General features: G+C 46.5%; 1 protein-coding gene across 2 annotated transcripts in view; it reads right to left on the reverse strand.

Annotated features, from left to right (window-relative positions):
• CLCN4 (chloride voltage-gated channel 4) overlaps positions 1-22,611 on the reverse strand; it is a 73,380-nt gene that overhangs the window by 43,813 nt on the left and 6,956 nt on the right. The gene's annotated exons all lie outside the window — the stretch shown is intronic.

Raw genomic sequence — 22,611 nt, forward strand, 5'->3', positions numbered from 1 at the left:
GCACTAACCCCATCCAGGAGGGTCGCATCTTCATGACCTCATCACCTTCCAAAGGTCCCTCCTCCTAATACTATCATACTATGGATTAGGTTTCAAGATATCTTCCCTGGTGGCTCAGATGGTAAAGCATCTGCCTACAATGCAGGAGACCCGGGTTCAGTCCCTGGGTCAGGAAGATCTCCTGGAGAAGGAAATGGTAACCCACTCCAGTACTCTTGCCTGGAAAACCCATGGACGGAGGATCTTGGTAGGCTACAGTCCATGGGGTCACAAAGAGTCAGACACGACTGAGCAACTTCACTTTCACTTTGGGAAACCCAAACATTAATTACTTATTATTTGAGGCAGTTATGTGCTATAAAGTCACCATGGCCACTGAATTAGTGAGTACTGAAGCACTGTCCCTAAGAGAATTGTAAGGTTAGGTTACTTGAAGCCTTTAGTCACAACATCAATATATAACTTTATTTTGTGTTTCCTTTTAAAGACACCTTATCAGATACATATGGACTTCCCAAATGGCTCAGCAGTAAATAATCCACCCACAAATACAGGAGGTGTGGGTTCAATCTCTAAGTTGAGAAGATACCCTAAAGAAGGAAATGGCAAATCACTGCAGTCTTCTTGCCTGGGAAATCCCATGGACAGAGGAGCCTGGTGAGCTACAGTTCATGGGGTTACAAAAGAGTCACACACAACTTAGCAACTAAACAACGACAGCAAAAATATCAAATATATATTGTTGACTCATTCACATTGAACTCACAACAACAGCACTGTCACTCATGCTGCAGGAAGCTTGTCTAACACACGTATTTTCTCCATAAGGCATAGCATAGCCTTCTCAGGCTCAGAAACACTACGGGCCCTCCCTCCCTACATCTCAGGGCTGTTGGAAACAATGAAATTACCAGTAAAAAAAAAAAAAAAAAGGAACAAAAATGGGAAAAATATGGCACTAAAAAAATTGTGAAAAGGACACTTGTTTCTGGTCTGGGAACTAAAACAAGATGGCTGAGCACCACCTTCTCCAACCTCAGCAAGGATCACGCATTTCTGGCAGCTCACCATGTGCACTCTGCAAATGACTGGGCCAGCACCACAAGCACTGAGTGCTCTGGGGCTTACAAATACATTTTAGTGAGAAGGCAAATTCACAAATACGGAGCCAGTTATACTGACAGTCGACTATACACATTTCTAGAAAACCTCACATTCTGCAAAAGCAGGACATCAAAATGAGAGAGCTGGTGGAGTGGAAGGGAATAGGGTTGAGGCCTATCACTCAAAACCAAAGCACTGTAATCAAACCAGTAACCAGCTCCCCTAGGAGATAAAGTGGACCATGCAGGCAGGCAGCCGCTGGGGCTGTAGTGTGGATAGCCAAGACCTACAAAGGTCTGTCAAGTCAAAGCTATGGTTTTTCCAATAATCGTGTACAGATGTGAGTATATAGAATATATATATAGAAGGCTGAAAATAAAGAAGGCTGAATGCCGAAGAACTGATGGTTCTGAACTGTGATGTTGGAGAAAACTCTTGAGAGTCTCTTAGACAGCAAGGAAATCAAACTAGTCAATCCTAAAAGAAATCAACTCTGAGTATTCTGTGAAAGGACTGATGCTAAAGCTGAATCTCCAATACTTTGGCCACCTGATGCAAAGAACTGACTCACTGGAAAAGACCCTGATGCTGGGAAAGATTGAGGGCAGGAGGAGAAGGGGACAACAGAGGATGAGATGGTTGGATAGCATCACTGACTCAATGGACATGACTTTAAGCAAACTTCAGGAGGTGGTAAAGGACAGGGAAGCCTGGTGCACTGGAGTCCATGGGGCTGCGAAGAGTCAGACATGACTGAGTGACTGAAAAACACCACCACCAGGAGCAGCAATGGGAGAGTGAAAATGCTAGCAAGACTTAACTGGTGGGAGAGTCATTCTATGGTCTGAATGTTTGTGCCCCAATCCCAAATTCATACGTTGAAACCCTAATCCCCAATGGATGGTATTAGAAGGTGGGACCTTTGGGAAGTGATTGTATGCTAAGGGCTAATCCCTAAATGGGATTAGTGCTCATATAAAAGAGGCCCCAGGGAGCACGCTGGCCCCTTCCACCGCATAAGTACACAAGAAATCTGTGACTGGAAGAGCCCTCAGTCAACCATGCTGGCAGCCTGATCTCAGACTTCCAGCCTCCAGCACTGTGAGGAATAAATATCTGTTGTTTATAAGCCACCCAGCCTGTGGTATTTTGTTATAGCCACCCGAACAGACTAAGACAAGCCAAGAGCCATGCCAGGCTGGAGGCACACTGCCCTGGGCAAGCTGCCCTGAGTGCAGGCACTCACTTCTAATTTTCCTTAAAATCCAGTCAAAAGGGCGCCTGCTGCCAGGGCAGTAGCAAAGTTGCATGTTTCTTCCTCTCCTGCCTAAGACAGCAATTCCACTCCCATTACCCTGGCTCCCCTCATCTGGAAAACAATTGCAAATAAACCAAGACATCTCCTGCAGTTATACTGCCATTAGAACCTGATTTACAGATCACATAGGAACTCATCTGACCCAGAGAAAACACTCTGCAGCAGGACCAACACTCACCCCCAGTTAGCGAGGAAAATCATACACTCTTACAAAGACAAGAGGAATAAGCACTAAATTAAAATTACTTTGGCAAACAGCATGGCAATGTGAATTATAAGGCGGAGACCACAAAAGTGCCAGAATAAGATGGTTAAAGAAGGGAAGGGTGGTTATTAAACTATTTGAGCACAAGCTTCTCTCACTGCTTTATGTATTTTTATATCTGGAGGACTCACCCATGACCTGACAAAACTCCATTTTGATCACATTGAGAAGTCGCTACGGGCAAAGTGGAGTAATCACCCTACACACAGTAGTGGCCATAGTAATGGATTTATTGACTGCACAACTTAGCTGCTTTTAAAACTTTAGAAGTTTGAGGTTTGAGCCATGCCCAGCTGAAAACTATACCCACTGATGAGTGCCCAGCAAAGAATACTGCAGAAGTCAGTAGCAACCAATAAGTAAAGGGAAGGCATAAAGTTAGAAAGCAAAGATTTCATTCTCACTTTTACAAAAACAAGATGGTAATGGCCTTGTATTATATGCGGTAAAGAAAATCTCTAATGGGAAAAAAGAAGGCGGCAGGCTGTTAACTCACCACAGGGAGCCCCTGTAAGAAAAACCTAACCAGCAGCAGAGCAAAGAACTCCAGACACTTGGATGTTCTATTATAAAGAAGTTCATGTTACCTGAAACTTAACCAAATCTCTAAACAAGCAACAACTCCAGGCAATAATGGTTGAAACAAGAAGTCACTCTGGAGAACAACTGCAACTTTAAACTTTTTGATAGAGCATGACATGGTCATGACAATCAGACATAATTGGTAAAGGAAAATAAATATGATCTAATCTGTAGATCTAACTGGGGGCCTCTTAGGGGACTCAGAAGGAGGTGGTAACTTTGCATAGTTCCCTGGCCAGGAACTGAACCCAGGCCCCAGCAGTGAAAGTACCAAGTCCTAACCACTGGTTGTTGTTGTTTAGTTGCTAAGTCATATCCAATTCTTTTGTGATCCCATGAACTGTAGCTCGCCAGGCTCCTCTGTCCGTGGGATTCTCTAGGCAAGAATACTAGAGAGGATTGCCACTTCCTTCTCCATGGGATCTTCATGACCTAGAGATCGAACCCACATCTCTTGCATTGGGAGACGGATTCTTTACCACTGAGCCACCTGCAAAGCCCCCCTAACCAGTGGAACTTCAGGGAATTCCCCTGGCCACATCACTTTCATTGAGGAAGTCACAAAAACGCCGCTCAGGTTCAAGGGGAGGGAAGGAAATTCCATTACTTTTAAAGGGAATGGCAAGGCTCTAGAAGAGCATTCAAAATCAGAAATATTGTACCATTTTTCAAAAATACAACTTACCACCCAACTTGCAAAAAAAATCTTGGAAAATTCGGAAAAGTAGCAAGAAGAAAATAGCAATTATCTGTCATCATACTGAAAGTGTTAATAGCCTCTGTAGGCAGGCCAGAGATCCCCAAGCAGCAGGAGGAACTAAAACTGCAAGTGGCAGACTTTTTTCTTTTCTCTAATCCCATGTTGTCATGGCAACACCTGGTTCCGCCCGAAGGTAACTTTATCCCAAACCTTGAGCTCAGTTCAGTTCACTCAGTCATGTCTGACTCTTTGCATCCCCATGGACTGCAGCACACCAGGCTTCCCTGTCCATCACCAACTCCCAGAGCTTGCTCAAACTCATGTCCATCGAGTTGCTGATGCCATCCAACCATCTCATCCTCTGTCGCCCCCTTCTCCTCCTGCCTTCCCTCTTTCCCAGCATCAGAGTCTTTTCCAATGAGTCAGTTCTTCCCATCAGGTGGCCAAAGTACTGGAGTTTCAGCTTCAGCATCAGTCCTTCCAAGGAATGTTCAGGACTGATTTCCTTTAGGATTGACTGGTTTGATCTCCTTGCAGTCCAAGGGACTCTCAAGAGTATTCTCCAACACCACAGTTCAAAAGCATCAATTCTTCAGCAATTAGTCTTCTTTATGGTCCAACTCTCACATCCATACATGACTACTGGAAAAACCATGGCTTTGACTAGATGGACCTTTGTCGGTGAAGCAATGTCTCTGCTTTTTAATATGCTGTCTAGATTGGTCATAGCTTTTCTTCCAAGGAGCAAGCGTCTTTTAATTTCATGGCTGCAGTCACCATCTGCAGTGATTTTGGAGCCCAAGAAAATAAAGTTTCTCACTGTTTCCATTGTTTCCCCATTAAGTGATAGGACCGTATGCCATGATCTTCGTTTTCTGAATGCTGAGTTTTAGGCCAGCTTTTTCACTCTCCTCTTTTACTTTCATCAAGAGGCTCTTTAGTTCTTTTTCACCTTCTGCTATAAGGGTGCTGTCATCTGTGTATTTGAGGTTATTGATATTTCTCTTGGCAATCTTGATTCCAGCTTATGCTTCATCCAGCCCAGCATTTCTCAAGATGTACTCTGCATATAACTTAAATAAGCAGGATGACAATATAAAGCCTTGACGTACTCCTTTCCCAATTTGGGACCAGTCTGTTGTTCCATGTCCAGTTCTAACTGTTGCTTCCTGACCTGCATACAGATTTCTCAGGAGGCAGGTAAGGTTGTCTCGTATTCCAATCTCTTTATTTTCCAAAGTTTGTTGTGATCTACACAGTCCAAAGCTTTGGCGTAATCAATAAAGGAGAAATAGATGTTTTTCTGGAATTCTCTTGCTTTTTCAATGATCCAATAGATGCTGGCAATTTAATCTCTGGTTCCTCTGCCTTTTCTAAATCCAGGTTGAGTATCTGGGACTTTACATTTCACGTACTGTTGAAGCCTGGCTTGGAGAATTTCAAGCATTACTTTGCGGGCATATGAGATGAGTGCAATTGTGCGGTAGTTTGAACATTTTTTGGCATTGCCTTTCTTTGGGATTGGAATGAAAACGGACTTTTTCCAGTCCTATGGCTACTGCCGAGTTTTCCAAATTTGCTGACATATTGAGTGCAGCAATTTTTCTTATGGAAATGTCTTCTTAAGCTATGTTAACGAACTATGCATTTGCTTGGAAATTTGCCTTTCTTCAAGATTCATGTCAATTGTTTTACGGCCTGGGATGACTCACCTTGTGCTGATGCCATCTCAAAATGCATGTTGTGGGTGAGGGGCCTGATGTAGCTCTCTGTTTTGAGGTGTTTCGTTTCTCTAATTAGCAGCTTGCTAATAGGTATATTTCTTTCCCCAAAAAAGGCAATGCCAAAGAATGCTCAAACTACCACACAACTGCACTCATCTCACACGTTAGTAAAAGTAATGCTCAAAATTCTCCAAGCCAGGCTTCAGCAATACGTGAACCGTGAACTTCCAGATGTTCAAGCTGGTTTTAGAAAAGGCAGAGGAACCAGAGATCAAATTGCCAACATCCGCTGGATCATCAAAAAAGCAAGAGAGTTCCAGAAAAACATCTATTTCTGCTTTATTGACTATGCCAAAGCCTTTGACTGTGTGGATCACAGTACACTGTGGAAAATTCTGAAAGAGATGGGAATACCAGACCACCTGACCTGCCTCTTGAGAAACCTACATGCAGGTCAGGAAGCAACAGTTAGAACTGGACATGGAACAACAGACTGGTTCCAAATAGGAAAAGGAGTACGTCAAGGCTGTATATTGTCACCCTGCTTATTTAACTTATATGCAAAGTCCATCATGAGAAACGCTGGACTGGAAGAAGAAGCTGGAATCAATATTGCCAGAAGAAATATCAATCACCTCAGATATGCAGATGACACCACCCTTATGGCAGAAAGTGAAGAGGAACTAAAAAGCCTCTTGATGAAAGTGAAAGAGGAGAGTGGAAAAGCTGGCTTAAAGCTCAACATTCAGAAAACGAAGATCATGGTATCTGGTCCCATCACTTTATGGCAAATAGATGGGGAAACAGTGGAAACAGTGTCAGACTTTATTTTGGGGGGCTCCAAAATCCCTGCAGATGGTGACTGCAGCCATGAAATTAAAAGAAGCTTACTCCTTGGAAGGAAAGTTATGACCAACCTAGATAGCATATTCAAAAGCAGAGACATTGTCAATAAAGGTCCATCTAGTCAAGGCTATGGTTCTTCCAGTGGTTATGTATGGATGTGAGTGTTGGACTGTGAAGAAAGCTGAGCATTGAAGAATTGATGGTTTTGAACTGTGGTGTTGGCGAAGACTCTTGAGAGTCCCTTGGACTGCAAGGAGATCCAACCAGTCCATCCTAAAGGAGATCAGTCCTGGGTGTTCATTGAAAGGACTGATGTTGAAGCTGAAACTCCAGTACTCTGGCCACCTCATGTGAAGAGATGACTCATTTGAAAAGACACTGATGCTGGGAAAGATTGAAGGCAGGAGGAGAAGGGGATGACAGAGGATGAGATGGTTGGATGGCGTCACTAACTCAATGGACGTGAGTTTGTGTGAACTCCGGGAATTGGTGATGGACAAGGTGGCCTGGTGGGCTGCAGTTCATGGGGTCAGAAAGAGTCGGACATGACTCAGAGACTGAACTGACTGACTGACCAATAGGTATATAACTCCTCGCTAAAACTAGCAAGGGGGCACTCTTTCTGTCCCCTCCTGATGTCTGTGTCAGAAGCTTTCTCTATCTCTTTTACACTCAGTCGTGTCCAACTCTTTGCGACTCCATGGACTGCAGCAATGCCAGGCTTCCCTGTCCATCACTAACTCCTGGAGCTTGCTCAAACTCATGTCCATGGAGTCGGTGATGCCATCCAACCATCTCATCCTCTGTCGTCCCCTTCTCCTCCTGCCTTCAATCTTTCCCAGCATCAGGTTCTTTTCCAGTGAGTCATCTCTTCACATCAAGGAGCCAAAGTATTGGAGCTTCAGCTTCAGCATCAGTCCTTCCAATGAACATTCAGGACTGATTTCATCTAGGATTGACTGCATTGATCTCCTTGCTGTCCAAGGGACTCCCAAGAGTCTTCTCCAGCACCACAGTTCAAAAATCTGTGGTTTTTTATACTTTAATAAAACTTTATTACACAAAAAGCTCTGAGCAATCAAGCCTCGTCACTGGCTCTGGATCGAATTCCTCTCCTCCGGAGGCCAAGAATCCCAGCGTTGTTCACGGCTCCTAGCAGCAACCTTTCAATACTTCAGAGAGAGATCCACTGTAACATGCTGGTATATTTTCTTCACAGATATATTTTAAAAGAATTCAAAGTGTCACATATCTGGGTCTTTAATTTCATGCTTTTCCCCCTCTACATTTTTTGAATAGTTACCACTGGAAAGGCACCATGGCATAGTGGTTAAAAACACAGGCTTTGAAACAGCACTGCCTTGGTTCAAATCTCAGCTCTGCCACTGAGTAGCTCCGTGACCTTAGGCTAGTTGCTTAACCTTACTGTGCCTCGGTCTACCCATCTCTGAATTTGGGGGTGGGGGCAGGGGTAAGGGTGGTCTAACAGCATCTACCTCCGAATTTTGTTAGCACACTTAAAGAGCAGACATTTGTGAAGCACTTTACTCCTGATACAGGATTGCTGGGGCTTCACAACTGTTTGTCAAATGAAAAACCTGAAGTGTTTTATGAAAACACGTTTCCTTACCACCCCACACGTTCCCTTGTTCTCACAGTTTATCTAATCCATCCTTTGATGTCTGCAGCTGACAGAAGCAACCTGATGGATCCCATTTCTGCTCAAGGAGATTAAGCGAAATCAAACTGAACTTCTTGGGGACCCTTGGTGATTTCTGTTTACCAAGAACCCGTGAGGCCATTAAAACATGAACCCATGCCTGGCATTTTAAATATCATCCTGAAAACTCTTCAAAGTCTTTACATTTATCAGAGACTATTTTCTTTCAAATGAAAGACATCTATTTTCACTAACTGAGAAATCTGCATTAATCCCATCTGGCTGTGTGAGCGCCACTAATCTCCACTGACCCTCACTCCGTCCTCTCAAAACGCAGAATCCTGGGCTGGACTGTTTCTCAGGTGCTTTCCACTCCAGAGCGCACGCACGTGACACAGAGCCTGAAACTTACTACTAGCCCCTTTCACATGCATGGGGACAAGCAAACATTTTTGAATTCCTCAAAACTTTTTGTCTCTGTACAGATATTGGTTAAGCCTAGGGGACTTTCCAAAAGTTTCAGAGCTATCTTTACCGCCAACTGTTTATATCAGTTATTACAGAGCAGAAAAACATCTTTTAAAAAAACATACTCTTCCCTGTTGGCAAAGTTAAAATGAGATCATCTGAGTGATAATCTCACATCCTCAAAAATTATAGTAATATATGTGAGCATATTGCCCTTCACACTTACAAATGGGAATCCAGAAGTATAACACACAAGAGATGACTAAACACACAGAAAAAGTGAGCCCCGGGTAAGTAGGGGGATCTTGTAACCAGCAAGAAGCCAAGAGTGCGTGTTCCCTTCTTTGATGAAGTGCATGCATACCAGTAGCTGCCGCAATCTAATTTCTCTCCAATCAGACCAGATGCAAAGAGCAATCAGCAAAGTGGGGTGTGGGGCTGGGCATATGGGCATAATCAACGGGGAAGTCCAGGAAGCAAGTTATTTACAATCTCCTGTTATGCCCTGGTTTTGGTAGAACTCCAGTTTTAGTAAACAGAAGCAGCAAATCTAATGTCCTCATTTTAGCTACATTCTAGAAACTGCTCTGTGCTACTCAGCTGGCCTGGGGGTAGGTCTGGATTACCCTGTGGAAAAGTCAGACCTTCCCCTGGTCAACCTTTGCGTCACCTGTATTTGGAAGAGGGGCATGGAAGAGCAAGCAAGGTGGCTGCCGTCTTGGAACCTTTTCCTTTTGGCTTACAGAGATGCACAGAGGGGTGACAGCGATTGTTCTTTTTCTACATATTTTTAGATATAATTCACATACCATAATATTCACCCTTTTACAGTGGGATTTAATACATTCACCAGGTCGTACAACCATCATTACTATCTAACTCCAGAACTTTTATTCTCTACAAGTAAGCTCATGCCCAGAGTAGTCACTCTCTTGGCCTAACCCCTGGCAAGCACTCATCTGGACATTTCATAGAAACAGAATCATGTCATATGTGTCTTTGGTGCTGGGCTTCCTTCTCTTATCATTATGTTTTCAAGGTTCATCCATGTTGGACCATCAACGCTTCACTCCTTTTTAATGGCTGAGTAATATTCCATTGTGTGGCCAGACCACATTGTGTTTATCTGTTCAACAGCTGATGGACATCCGGGCTGTTTGCACTCGGGGGCTATTGTGACTAATGCTGCTATGATCATCCAAGTGTTCATGCAGACATGTATTTTTAGTTCTCTTGGGTAGACACCTAGAAGTAAACTTACTGGGTGATATGGAAACTGTATGCTTAACTCTTTGAGGAGCTGCCAGACTGAAACCACTTTTCTTAGTGAAGTCTTTTTTATTGAAATAAACACGTTTATAAAAAGGGAAAAATCCTAAGTATACACCTCGACAAATTTTCACAAACTGAAATCCCCCACATAAGTGGCATCCAGATCAAGAACAGAACATGACCAGCCTCCAGAAGCTCCCTCATGGCCCCTTCCAGGCCCTCCTCCACCCCTAAAGGTATTCACTATCCTCATACCACAGATTAATTTGGCCTGTTTTTGAATTTTATATAAATGGATTCTTTTGTTTCCAGCTTTTGTTCTATGTTGTAAGATCTATCTATGTTGTTGAGTTTATCTAATTATCATTTGCTCATTCTCTATGCTCTTCAACAGCAAATTTTCTCCATTAAGGGCTAGATAGCAAAGGTTTGGAGGTTTATGGGCCACGTGGCTTCTGACAAGGACTACTCAACTCTGCCTCTGTCACGTAGCAGCAGCCAGAGACAATACACAAATGAATGACTGGGACTGTGTGTCAATAAAACTTGATTCATGGACACTGAAGTTTGAATTTCATATAATCTTCACCTGTCACAAAAAAATATTCTTTCAGTTTCTTTTGATCATTAAAAATGTAAAAACCATTCTGAGCTCATTCTTGGCTCAGGGGATGAGCTGGATTTGGTCCACGAGATGACGTACTTTGCCTCTTTCTATTCTATGGTATTCGATGCTGGAAACAAACCCCAATGAGTTTATCCGTTCTCCTGTGGATGGACATTGGGCTGATTTCCCACTTAGAACCAATATACATGGTGCCTCCATCAATTACACATGATGCCGCCATCATTTTCCATGTACACCCCCTCCAAGAAGTGGCAAAAAACCCTTCCACCCGTCCCCTCCTCTCTCTGCCCAGCAGGGCCGGGTGCCATGAGACCCTGACAACGTTCATGCCAGTTCCTCTCCCAAGTCAGACTGTGACAACTTATTTGCCTACTGACTCTACTAGCTAATCCCCAGATGACTTGAGCAGGTGGAATGCCAAGTCATAATTCAGATTAAAAGTCTCCAGTCAACAAGGAAGGCTGGTCACTTGAGGGGGAGTTCCAGCAGGTTCCTTTGGCAGCGTGGGCATGGTAGAAACTGCTACCAACTTCTGCTCCTGGCTTCATAAACTCTTCTAGCAGTCTGGCTTCACCACCTTTCTCCTTCCTCCTCACAGTAATGTAACTGCCCTTCAGGGGCTGGCAAATGTTTCCTACAAAGGGCCAGACGGGGACTCTTTCAAGCTCAGGGGGCCATACAATCTCGGTCACAATTACTCCAGTTGGCCCTTTGGTCACTGAAGCTCAACGCAGCCCAGACAGAATGGAAAGAAGGCGTGTGCCCGGGTGCCCCAACATGTGACTTACAGAAACAGGCAGCAAGCTGGGGGCTAGGGGCTGCCGGCCCTGTTCACACGAGCACTCATGGGGCATCTGCTCCTGGCCCCACCCCTGTCCAAGCTGTCAGAGTCACTGGCAGGCCTGAGAGCCTCCCCTACAAACAGAAACAGCAAAGGAAGCATCAAAATCCACTGGGAATTCACAAAGATAAAGAGGCACAGCCGTCTCGCACAGGATTCTGGAAGGGAAGGATGAGACCCCGGAAATGCAACCACAGGACCTCAGTAGCAACATTTCAACCCGAAAGCTTCAGGGAAACAAAAGGTAGTTCTACACGCACACGCACACGCACACGCACATGCACACACGTTTCTATGACATCTTACTATCAGAGAAGTTTCCCCAACTAATTAGCTATCCTAATGCTTCAAGACGGCAGATGCTCCTGGCATGTCAATAAAAATAAGGTCATAGCATATCTCTGACAAAGTGGTCAAGGTCATCAGGGCTAGAGGTCACAGATATTCACAGGACATGGTGGAAAAGGAAGAACACTGAGTTCAGAGCCAGACCTTGGATGGCAACTGAAAAAAAAAAAAACAAACTGCAAGAACACTGCAAGTCTTACAGATTTTCCAGAGGCTCCATCAACCAACCACAAGCAGCCTTTACAAAGTCGCTTTTCTTGCAACCTGCATGGATTACACCAGGCACTAACCTCAGGGCTGATGCCTGCCGGCCACTCCTCTGAAGGCCACCAGCCTGAGCGCCCCTGGGCTCAGAGAGGGTGTCATTGCAATACTGGGCCACCAGAGGGTGCTCTGCAAGCAGCCCTGCTGCCACCAGCAGATGAGTCTGCTGAGCAGAGCCTTCCTCTTTTCTCCATCTGCTGCAACCAGTACCCCCTGCCTCCCCTGCCATCCTTCCCTCAGCTTCCTTTAGCCCTAACTCCTGCCTGAGGTCATGGGAACTCCTGTCTCCACAGCCCACAGCTTGGGCTCTGTGCCCTGAGCCAACTCAAGAGCAATTTCCACTGTGACCTGTGGTCACTCCTCTGTCACCTTCAGTGGCTTCTCACCTTCTGTTGTTGCTGTTGTTCAGGCACTCAGTCGTGTCCGACTCTCTACAACCCCATGGACTGCAGCACGCCAGGCTTCCCTGCCCTTCGCCATCTCCCAGAGTTGGCTCAAACTCATGTCCATTGACTCAATAATCACCCCCTGACTCCAGTGCTTCCCTAAATGTACTTGTAATGGGCAGCTCTCACAAGCCTGCTGATCAGAGTTGAGACCCATTAGAATCTGGACTGTGATCTCATCTGTGAGTGCTCAGTCACTCAGTCGGGTCCAATTCTTTGAGACCCCATGAACTATAGCCCACCAGATTTCCCTGTCCATGGGATTTTCCCGGCAAGAATGCTGGAGTGAGTTGCCATTTCTTTCTCCAGTGATCCCATCTACAAGGAATCATATACATTATACGTGGGGTGGAGGCATGGACACTTCTTGTACAATCCATTAAGCCATACACTTAGGTGTTATGCACTTCGGGGAGTGTTTGCTATACTTTGCAATTGGAAGAAGTATCTGAAAATGTGACCTGCCCATCAGTAAATGCAGATTCTCAGGCGTGATTCTCACCTGTGGCTTTTGCCCAGGGCATGTATTATTTCTTCCAGTGATGGTAGTGTCATTTTTCCTTGGAGCACAAGCCCTTCCCCACTCTTCATGGTCATGGAAGTTTGGGTCCACAGGGACTATGGTGGCAAGGGAAGCTCCCGTTCGATGGGCAGGTACTCTGGGGCTGTCTAAAAAATGCTTGCTTTTTTTTTTTAAAGTTTTTTTTTTTTTCAAGGCAGATAATCTTTAAGTCTATATTGAATTTGTTACAGTGTTATTTCTGTATAATGTTCTGGGGTTTATTTTTTTTAGATTTTTTGGATGTGGATCATTTTTAAAGTCTTTACTGAGTTTGTTACAATATTGTTTCCATATTATATTCAGGTTTTTTTTGTTTGTTTGTTTTTTAGCTTTGAGGCATCTGGGATCTTAGCGCCCCACCAGGGATGGGACCCATACTCCCTGCACTGGAAGGTGAAGTCTTAACCACTGGATCACCAGGGAAGTCCTGCTCACTTTCTTTCGAAGCGCAGAAGTGTCCAGAGAAGAACAGGATGCTCTGAAACAGCTCTGTGACAGCCCTGTGGAAGGCGACCTAGGGGGAAGAAACTGAAGAGGGATTAGGGGATTAGGATCCCGGGGCCCTGCAGGCTAATGTGGGCACATCTTCGGCCCGGTGGAGTCCAGGTTTCTCACTTGAAAAAGGGCTGAACACCCTCCGAGGGTAGCCTGGGGATGGGTCAGGAAAGGATGGCACCTGGCATTTGACAGATGAGCTTGTTACTGAGTGGATGACGGCCCAGTCGAGCATTTAGCTCCACACAGGGGTGCAAGAGTGGGCCATTCTCACCCCCTAAAATTGTCCCTCCGCCCATTTGATACCAAAGCTGCCCCCACTCCCTGCCATGTGGGCACATGACCCAGGCTGGCCAATGAAAGTCTCCAACCACTGTGCACAGCCACTGACTGGGGAGTGAGCAAGGGACCCACACAAGGCCACGTGCAAATGGTGGGAAAAACCAGGTCCCTCCTTTGAAGGAAGTGGCTAACCTGGGAGCCACCACCGTTAGGGCAGGTTTGGGGTTGCAGGAAGGAATGAGGCTGGGCAGCAGACACCAAAGATGGACAGACCAGTGCAGTGGTTCACATTTGATGAGGTATGCTGCTGGCATCTAGTGTAAGATGCTGCTCAATATCCCACAATGCATAGGACAGCCCCAAATGCCAACAGCACTGAAGTGGAGAAATTCTTTGCCTTAATCCAAAAGTGGATCAAAGGAGCCTTTTAGACACTTCCCTGTGGGGGTAAAGAATCCACCTACAATGCAGGAGAGATCCAGGTTTGATCCCTGGTTTGGGAAGATCCCCTGGAGAAGAAAATGGCAACCCACGCCAGTATTCTTGCCTGGAAAATTCCATGGATGAAGGGACCTGGCGGGCTACAGTCCATGGGGTTGCAAAGAGTCAGAGATGACTGAGCAACCAAGCATTACACAGCCACAAAAAGGAACGAATTTGAGTCAGTTCTAATGAGTTGGATAAACTGAGACCCTGTTATACAGAGAGAAGTAAGTCAGAAAGAGAAAAACAAATATCATATATTAATGCATATACATGGAATATAGAAAAATGGTGCTGATGAACCTATCTGCAGGGCAGCAATGGAGACGCAGACATAGAGAACAAACTTGTGGACACAGTGGGGGAAGGAGAGGGTGGGACCAACTGACAGATTAGCATGGAAACATATACAGTACCATATGTAAAATATATAGCCAGGGGGAATTTGCTGTATGACCCAGGGAGCTGAAACTGGAGCTCAGTAACAACCTAGAGGGGTGGGATGAGGTGGGAGGGAGGCTCAAGAGGGAGGAGATATATGGCTGATTCAAGCTGATGTCTAGCAGAAAACAACCCAATACTGTAAAGCAATTATCCTTCAATTTAAAATAAATAAATTTAATTATAAAAAAAGAAATAGACCCACAGACACAGAACACAAACTTATGGTTACAAAAGGGGAAAAGGATAGGGAGAGAGTTTGGGATTAAAATACACACACTACTATATACAAAATAGATCAATAACAAAGATCTACTCTATACCAAAAGGAACTCTATGCAATATCTTGTAATAACTTATAATGGAAAAGAATGTAGAAAAAAGTGTATATATATATATATATATATAAAACAATCACTTTGCTATATACCTGAAACTAATACAACACTGTAAATCAACTATAATTCAATAAACACTTTTTCAAAAAAAAACAAAAAATTTACATCCATCAAGACAGAAAACTCTTATCAAGCAGTGAGCTCAATGCTTTGGCCATCACTGCAGAGGCAAACTCAAAAATACAAGAAAAACGGCTTGTCTGTGCATATATACAGGATAAAAAGAATATGTAAACCATACTCGACTCACTAGATGAAAATGAGAGAAATTGGGACACGCTTCTTTGACTGTATGCCTTTCCCATACCAGTTCTGTCCTTTGCCTCAATGTGAGTTTGGAAGGCATGGCTTGCTTTCCCCTACTAGGCTCTGGGGGTTTCCTTAACTGCTCAACTCATCTTGGTTTTTCCCTTATTGCTTTAAACCCCAGAAAAAAACTGGGTTGACAAATATAAAGACACATCTCCTCCTCTGAGCAGCCAGCCGGCATTCTGGCTGACACCCCACCATAGGTGTGTGACCCAGAATCACAGGGGCCCAAAGGAGCGGACTTTGGACCTGTCACAGCAGGGGCGGCGGGGTGGGGGATGGACTGCAAGCTAGCAGTTCCTGTAGCCGCCCAACAAGCCAGACTGCCCTTCATGCTTCAAGACATGCTGTCCCTTCCAGCATGCCCCACTGGTGGCAGAGTCACTCCTGATGGATTCAGTGTGGATGAAGACTGCAGTGTGATGAATGCAGGAGGCAGTCCTCGGCCTTTTTTGTAAAGCAATGTCTTGGTCACTTCCCCAACCACTCAAAGCTTTTTCCCTCCCCTCTCCATCTGACCTGAAACTCCACCAACTTCAAATCCATTTGAGATGATGGAGTCTCGCTTCTAAAATGTAGACACCTTTAGGACAGTGAGGGGCCATGCTTTGTACGCCCTTCTAGCCAATCCTCCAGCCTCTGAGTGACGCCCCAGTCCTTTCCCTGGGCAGGGAGTGGGGATTACACAGAGAGGCACCAACAGTGACAGGAGCCCCCTGGTGGCCCAGGAGAAAAAAAAGCTCAAAGCCACAGGACGCCCAGACAGAGAAACAAGTATTAACCTTTGTCAGTTTCAAACTGTTGCCTGGTGCTGGCAGAGTCAAGCAGGGTGACTTCCGCCTCCAGCTCCTGCATCCCCCTTGGCCCCCGCCCAGCAGCCCCCTCTGCCATGGCACAGTTCCTGTGGCCCCTTTCAGGGGGGCTCTTTGTCCCCTTTCAGAACACAGCCTGTGTGTGGGAAGGGGATAAGGCCAACTGCAAACAGCCTCCTCCGAGTGACACAATGGACTCAGTGTTCTCACACCCTCCGACTCCAGAGGGCAGGGAGAGGGCCCTGAGGTCTTGGCGTTTCCGGTGCCTAGGATCAAGGATGGAGAACGTCCCCAGGGCTTCATCCTTGTGTGCTCAGTCACTCAGTCGTGTCCAGCTCTCTGCAACCCCATGGACTGTAGTCCACCAGGATCCTCTATCCATAGAATTCTCCAGGCAAGAATACTGGAGTAATGTGCCATTTCCTCCCCCAGGGATCTTCCAGACTCCAGGATCAAACCCATGTCTCTTTCATCTGCTGCACTGACAGGCAGGTTCTTTACTTCTAGTGCTACCTGGGAAGTCCTCAATTAATTTATCATCTTCATGATAATTAACAACAATCCCAGTCTAAGCACTTCACACGGATCAGTCACCAGGGCTCCTGACACTCTCTGAATTAAATACCGTCAGCCTCAGGCCCATTTGACAGATTAGCAAACTGAGGCAGAGGAGGGGGTGAGGTCCCTGGCCCAAGTTCCCCAGATAGTGAGTGGGGAGCCAGATTCCCACCAGGGCCCCAAAGGCCCTTCCTCTTGGGTCGTGGGAGGACCGAAGAAGTCTCGTTCCTCTCAGGAAGCAAGAGCTACCTGTTCCCATAGAGAAGGTCCTGTTCATCAAGCTTCTCCTAAACTGTGCAGAAAGCACCAAAGCAAAGGCCTACTGGGCTCTCCTCCATTCTCCTAGGTGAACAAAGGCACCCATGCACTGGGAAACACTGCTGGACTGGTTCATCAGGGCTACCCTGACAAGCCCCACAGACTGGGCAGCTCAAATGCTTGAAACTTGTCTCCCAGTTCCAGAAGCAGAAGCTTGAGGTCAAGGTGCCAGTAGGATTGGTTTCCTGGGGCTGGATCCAGCCACAGCCTCTCTGCTTAGAGTGCTGATGGCCGTCTTCTCCTAGCACACCACGCATCCTCTCCTCTCTGTGCCTGTCTGCAGAAAGTTCCTCTTATAAAGACCTCAGTCAGGCTGGACTGAGGCTGCCCTCATGGCCTCATTCTACCTTGATTACCTCTATAAAGACCCTATCTCGGCTTTCTCTAGTGACTCAGTGGTAAAGAGTGCACCTGCCAACGCAGGAGATACAGGTTCAATCCCTAGTCTGGGAAGATCCCACATGCTGCAGAGCAACTAAGCTCATGCACTACAACTACTGAGCCTGTGCTCTAGAGCCTGGGAGCTGCAACTACTGAAGCCTGCACAGACTAAAGCCTCTGTTCCACCTCAAGAGAAGGCACACCTAGAGAGCAGCCGCCATTCTCCACAACTAGAGAAAAGCCCAAGTAGCAATGAAGACCCAGCACAGCCAAAATTGATAAATAAAAATTATTAAAAAAAATTTTTAAAGACTCTATCAATATTTTGGCTGCCTGATGCAAAGAACCAACTCACTGGAAAAGACCCAGATATTGGGAAAGATTGAGGGCAGGAGGAGAAAGGGGTGACAGAGGATGAGATAGCTGGATGGCATCACCGATTCAATGGACATGAGTCTGAGTAGACTCCGGGAGTTGGTGATGGGACAGGGAAGCCTGGCGTGCTGCAGTCCATGGGGTTCCAAAGAGTCAGACACGACTGAGTGACTGAACAACAAGAACAAAATCTCCAACTAAGGTCAGATTCTGAGGTAATAGGTGATAGGAATTCAAATGTACTTTAAGACACATGGTTTCAGCCCATAACAGCAGCTGAAGACAATGCTGGTAAGAAATCCCATGCAGTACGGTTCCTTCTCCCAAGAGCTCTGCAAACCATCTTCCACCATAACAATCTAACTTTGTGCTTATGTGGGCTACGTACCCTCGTGGATGAAAACAATGTCACAGACACTCACAACCAGCACCTCCCTGAAGGATAAATGCAGGGAGTCCTCCAGCACAGCCTTGAGTTGTCCTCCCCGGTGTCCTAAGCGTATCCCAGCGGGGTTGACCCCGGGGAGGGCTGAAACGTCAGTCGATTCCTATGTTTTGGGTAAAGTGGGTGCTGGTGGGAGGCCGGACTGAGTTAAGAGGAAAAAGAATATGTCTGTAATCATTGGGGTGGCCCCTCTCCTCCTAACCCAATCAGTGCCTCCAAGGGTTCTGGTGGACAGAAAAAGAAAATTTCACCCTGAGTTATATCACAACCCAGAAGGGAGACTAAAATCCCGGAAGGAGGTAACCTCCATTCATCCGGTGGGATGTGGTTAAAATGTGCTGGGCAAGCACAAGGGAAGCAACGGCCACCACAAGAAATGAGTCAGCAGGTCCCCGGCCACGAGGGCGAGGAGCAGACTTCCCGAGGGGACAAACGGAACATGGCACCTTGGTGAGGCTCCCTCTAGCCAAACCCCACAGCCATCCCCGCACTGGTGCTGCTGCTGGTGGAAGCAGCCTGATAGCATCCTGGGGGGTTCGAAGGACCCCAGGAGCAGGAACAGTCACCACCAACGGGGAAGGCTCTGGTCTCCAACTTCCATCAACTCTCAGGGCCAGCTCTCAGGGCCACACAAGGACCTGCACAAGAGCGCTTGCTGAGAGGGGACCATGGGTGACCCGGGCTGGCCAGCATGGGGGGTGGGGGACAGCACTCCAGGCAGAGAAGAGCCACCTCACAGGTGCAGGGCACGTGGTGGGCTCAAGGGGCCTCAAGAAAGCTTGGGTGACTTCATCCACAACCGGAGGCCTAAAGGTAAGCCTTGCTGGTGTCACATGTGGAATGCAAGAGCTGTTGCCTCTGCTGTCCCTGTGCAATGCTGCCTAGCCCCAGTGACTGTCCTGGGAGGCTGTGCAGGTGGCCTCCACCTTGAGGCACCACAGTTACAGGGTTACAGTGTGCCCCAACCCACGCGCTCCCATCATAGCCAAGGCCTGCCTGCTGCTGAGCACGACACGGCTGCTCAATTAGTCAGGGTCACAGCCCTCCAAGGGCTTCCCAGGTGGCACAGCAGTAAAGAACCTGCCTGCAGTGCAGGCGATCCGGGGTCAGTCCCTGATCAGGAAAATCCCCTGGAGAAGGGAACGGCAACCCACTCCAGTCTTCTTGCCTGGAGAATCCCATGGATGGAGGAGCCTGGGGGGTTCCAGTCCACGGGGTCACAAAGAGTCAGGCGTGACTGAGCATGCACGCATGCACAGTCCTCTAAGCTGCAGCTCACGTGGCCACCCAGCCTCCTCACTGGCCACTCGGCTACCTCGTTTGCCCACCTCTGACTGTTCTTACGGCAGCCACAGCCAGGCCTTCGAACACAAGTACTGATGTGTTCCTCTCCAACCCCAAAGCACTCCATGGCTTGTCACTTAGTCACCCAGGGTTGGTTTCACTCCCACTAAGTCCCTGCATGGTCCACCCTAGCTACCCCTCCGAGCACTTGCCCCAGCATGCTTCTCTGGGTGGCTCTTCTCTGGACATACCCACCTCACAGCTGTTCCCTCAACCCTGAGCTCTCCATCTCCTCAGTGTTCACATGGCTCCCCCTCAGTCCCTGGTCACATGTGAGCCCTCAGAGGGGCCTGGGTAACCACTCCGTCTAACCAGGATTCTGAATCCACTGCTGTCCACCCTCTGCCTCTCACTGTACTTCACACGATCGCACAACCTATCGAATCCAGTTATCTTCTCTTTCCTCCACTTGAAGGTCACTCCCACTCAGGCAAGAACCTTGTCTGTTTGGTTCCACAGCAAACCCCAGTGCCTAGACTTGTCGGTCTCAACCAGTTAGGGGCAATTTCACCGACCCCGGAACACTTGGCAATGTCTTGAATTCAGCTGTCACAAGTGGGGGTTGGGGCCGTGGTTGCAACCCCCATCAAATGGGGGAAGGCCAGAAGATGCTGCTCAACATCTTCCAAGGCACAGGACAGCCCCCCACAGAGAGTCCTCCAGCCTCAAAGGCCGTAGAGTCCAGGGTGAGGAGCCCTGTCCTAGACACACAGCAGGGACCCAACAAACATTGGCAGAACAAAGAAGTAAATGAGGGAGTGAATGAACAAAAGAACTTGGAGGCTCAAGTCTCATACGAATGTCCCTGCAGTTCTCAGGGATATCAGTGGGCTTTTCTCAGGGGACTAATAGTTCCCTTAAGTTTTCCTCTAATTTATATTTAATGAGTACTTACTCTGCCACGAGTTATGTGCTAGGTTTACACTGGTGAGCAAAACACTCACAGTTCCTGCGTTCACAGAGCTCATAGTGCAGGAAAGAACATTCTGGGGACTTTCTTGGAAGTCCAGTGGTTAAGACTCCATGCTCCCACTGCAAGGGGCTCAGGTTCAGTCCCTGGTCAGGAAACTAAGATCCCACATGCTACACGGTATGGCCAAAGAAAACACTCTGTTAGAGGCATCTTGGGACCTGGAGGGTTCCCCAACTGTGTTACTATCAGTCATGTGACCTTGGGCAAGTCACCTGACTTTTCTGGACATCTCTTGGTCACATGTAAAATATAAGAGTTGCTTTGATCTCGAAGCTAAGTCCCAACATCTATACTCTGTGCATTTAATTAATCCTGAGTGAGTGAATGAAGTCACTCAGTTGTGTCCGACTCTGTGACCCCGTGGACTGTAGCCCACCAGGCTCCTCCGTCCATGGGATTCTCCAGGGAAGAATACTGGAGTGGGTTGCCATTTCCTTCTCTAGGGGATGTTCTCAACCCAGGGATCGAACCCAGTTCTCCTGCATTGCAGGCAGACGCTTTAACCTCTGAGCCACCAGGGAAGCCCATAATTAATCCTAGAGAGGTCTTTTCCTCTTTGGCATTTTTACATGAGCATAATACCATGAGCACAGATTACAAAAGCTTGAGGAATCCACACGCCCATCAAAATGAGACTGGTTAAGTAAACTTCCATACCGTCCACACTCTGGAACTCAACTGTAAGTGAGATGATGTAAAACAGCCTCCAAAGAATGAAGAGAAGCAACGTATACCAACTGCCTCCATTCTCTCTTTAAAAGTACTTTCACAATAAAATGGAATGAATGAATCACTGCTACATGAAACAACATGGATGAATCTCACAATCATGCCTGGTAACAGAAGCTGGATATAAAAGTATAAAGATCACAGGACTTGAGGTATATGAAGTTCAAGAACAGGTCAAAGTAAACTGTGCTGACAGAAATCAGTATGGTGGTTGCCGGAGGATTTGGCTAAAAGAAGACAAGATGGAGCCCCTGGGAGTACTGAGAATCCTGATTTCTCAAAATCAGCTGAATTAAGATCCATGCATTTCCCTCCATGCAAATTACATCCCAATGAAGAAAAAAGAGAAAGGAAAATGCTATACACATAATACACGTGGGTGTCTTTGCACAGACATTTTCAGAAACAATATATAAGAAAGTCATTAGTGGTTGCCTTTGGAAGGGGGATGAGGGACTGGGAATGAGAAAGAGACTTCATTTCATTTTCATAACCTTGATCCTGTGGGAAGTTCGCACAACCAGCAAGTATTACTATTTCCTATTTCAACAGAAAACAATTCATTCAAAAATCACCACGTTCTGGAAAGAAAATCACCCCTTCTCTTAGAAAGGAAAACTCATTTCCAGTCACCCTTTGCAAATACAGTCAAGCAAGGGTTTGATAATAAGGCCTTTCCCACCGCCCACTTGCCAGAGTTTGCCGAGGGCTCACACACATCCCCTCCTCATTGCTAACTCGCGCTCCTAGGTCTGGTTCAGGAGGGCTTCTGGGTGAGCTGGGAACTTCCAAGCCAGCAGGTCTCAACTGAGACCTCAGGTCCCTGCAGTCAAGGGCACCTTGAGTTCAGGTTAAAAATGTTCCCCAGATCTCAATCAGAATCCCCCACAAGCCCAAGAGTCTGTGTTTCTTTTCTAGCTTCTTTTTAACTTTTTATTGGGCACATTTTCAAATATACAGCACATTATAGAGAAGAGTCCAATGAAAAACACCAATCAGACTCCAGTGTTCCTATTTAACTGTATTGGCCTCCCGCACTGTCTCTCCATTCAACTGAACCCATTTAAAAGTAAACTACTGTTACCATAGGTGCATTATATGTGGAATCGAAAAAGAAATGATACAGATGAACTTACAAAGCAGAGACTCACAGACTTATCAAATGAACTACTTGCCAGGGGGAAGGGATAGTTAGGGAGTTTCAGACGGACATGTACATCCTGCTACAGTTAACATGGAT

This window comes from Oryx dammah, unplaced genomic scaffold (assembly GCF_014754425.2).
Source record: "Oryx dammah isolate SB20612 unplaced genomic scaffold, SCBI_Odam_1.1 HiC_scaffold_23, whole genome shotgun sequence".
Classification (NCBI taxonomy): domain Eukaryota; kingdom Metazoa; phylum Chordata; class Mammalia; order Artiodactyla; family Bovidae; genus Oryx; species Oryx dammah.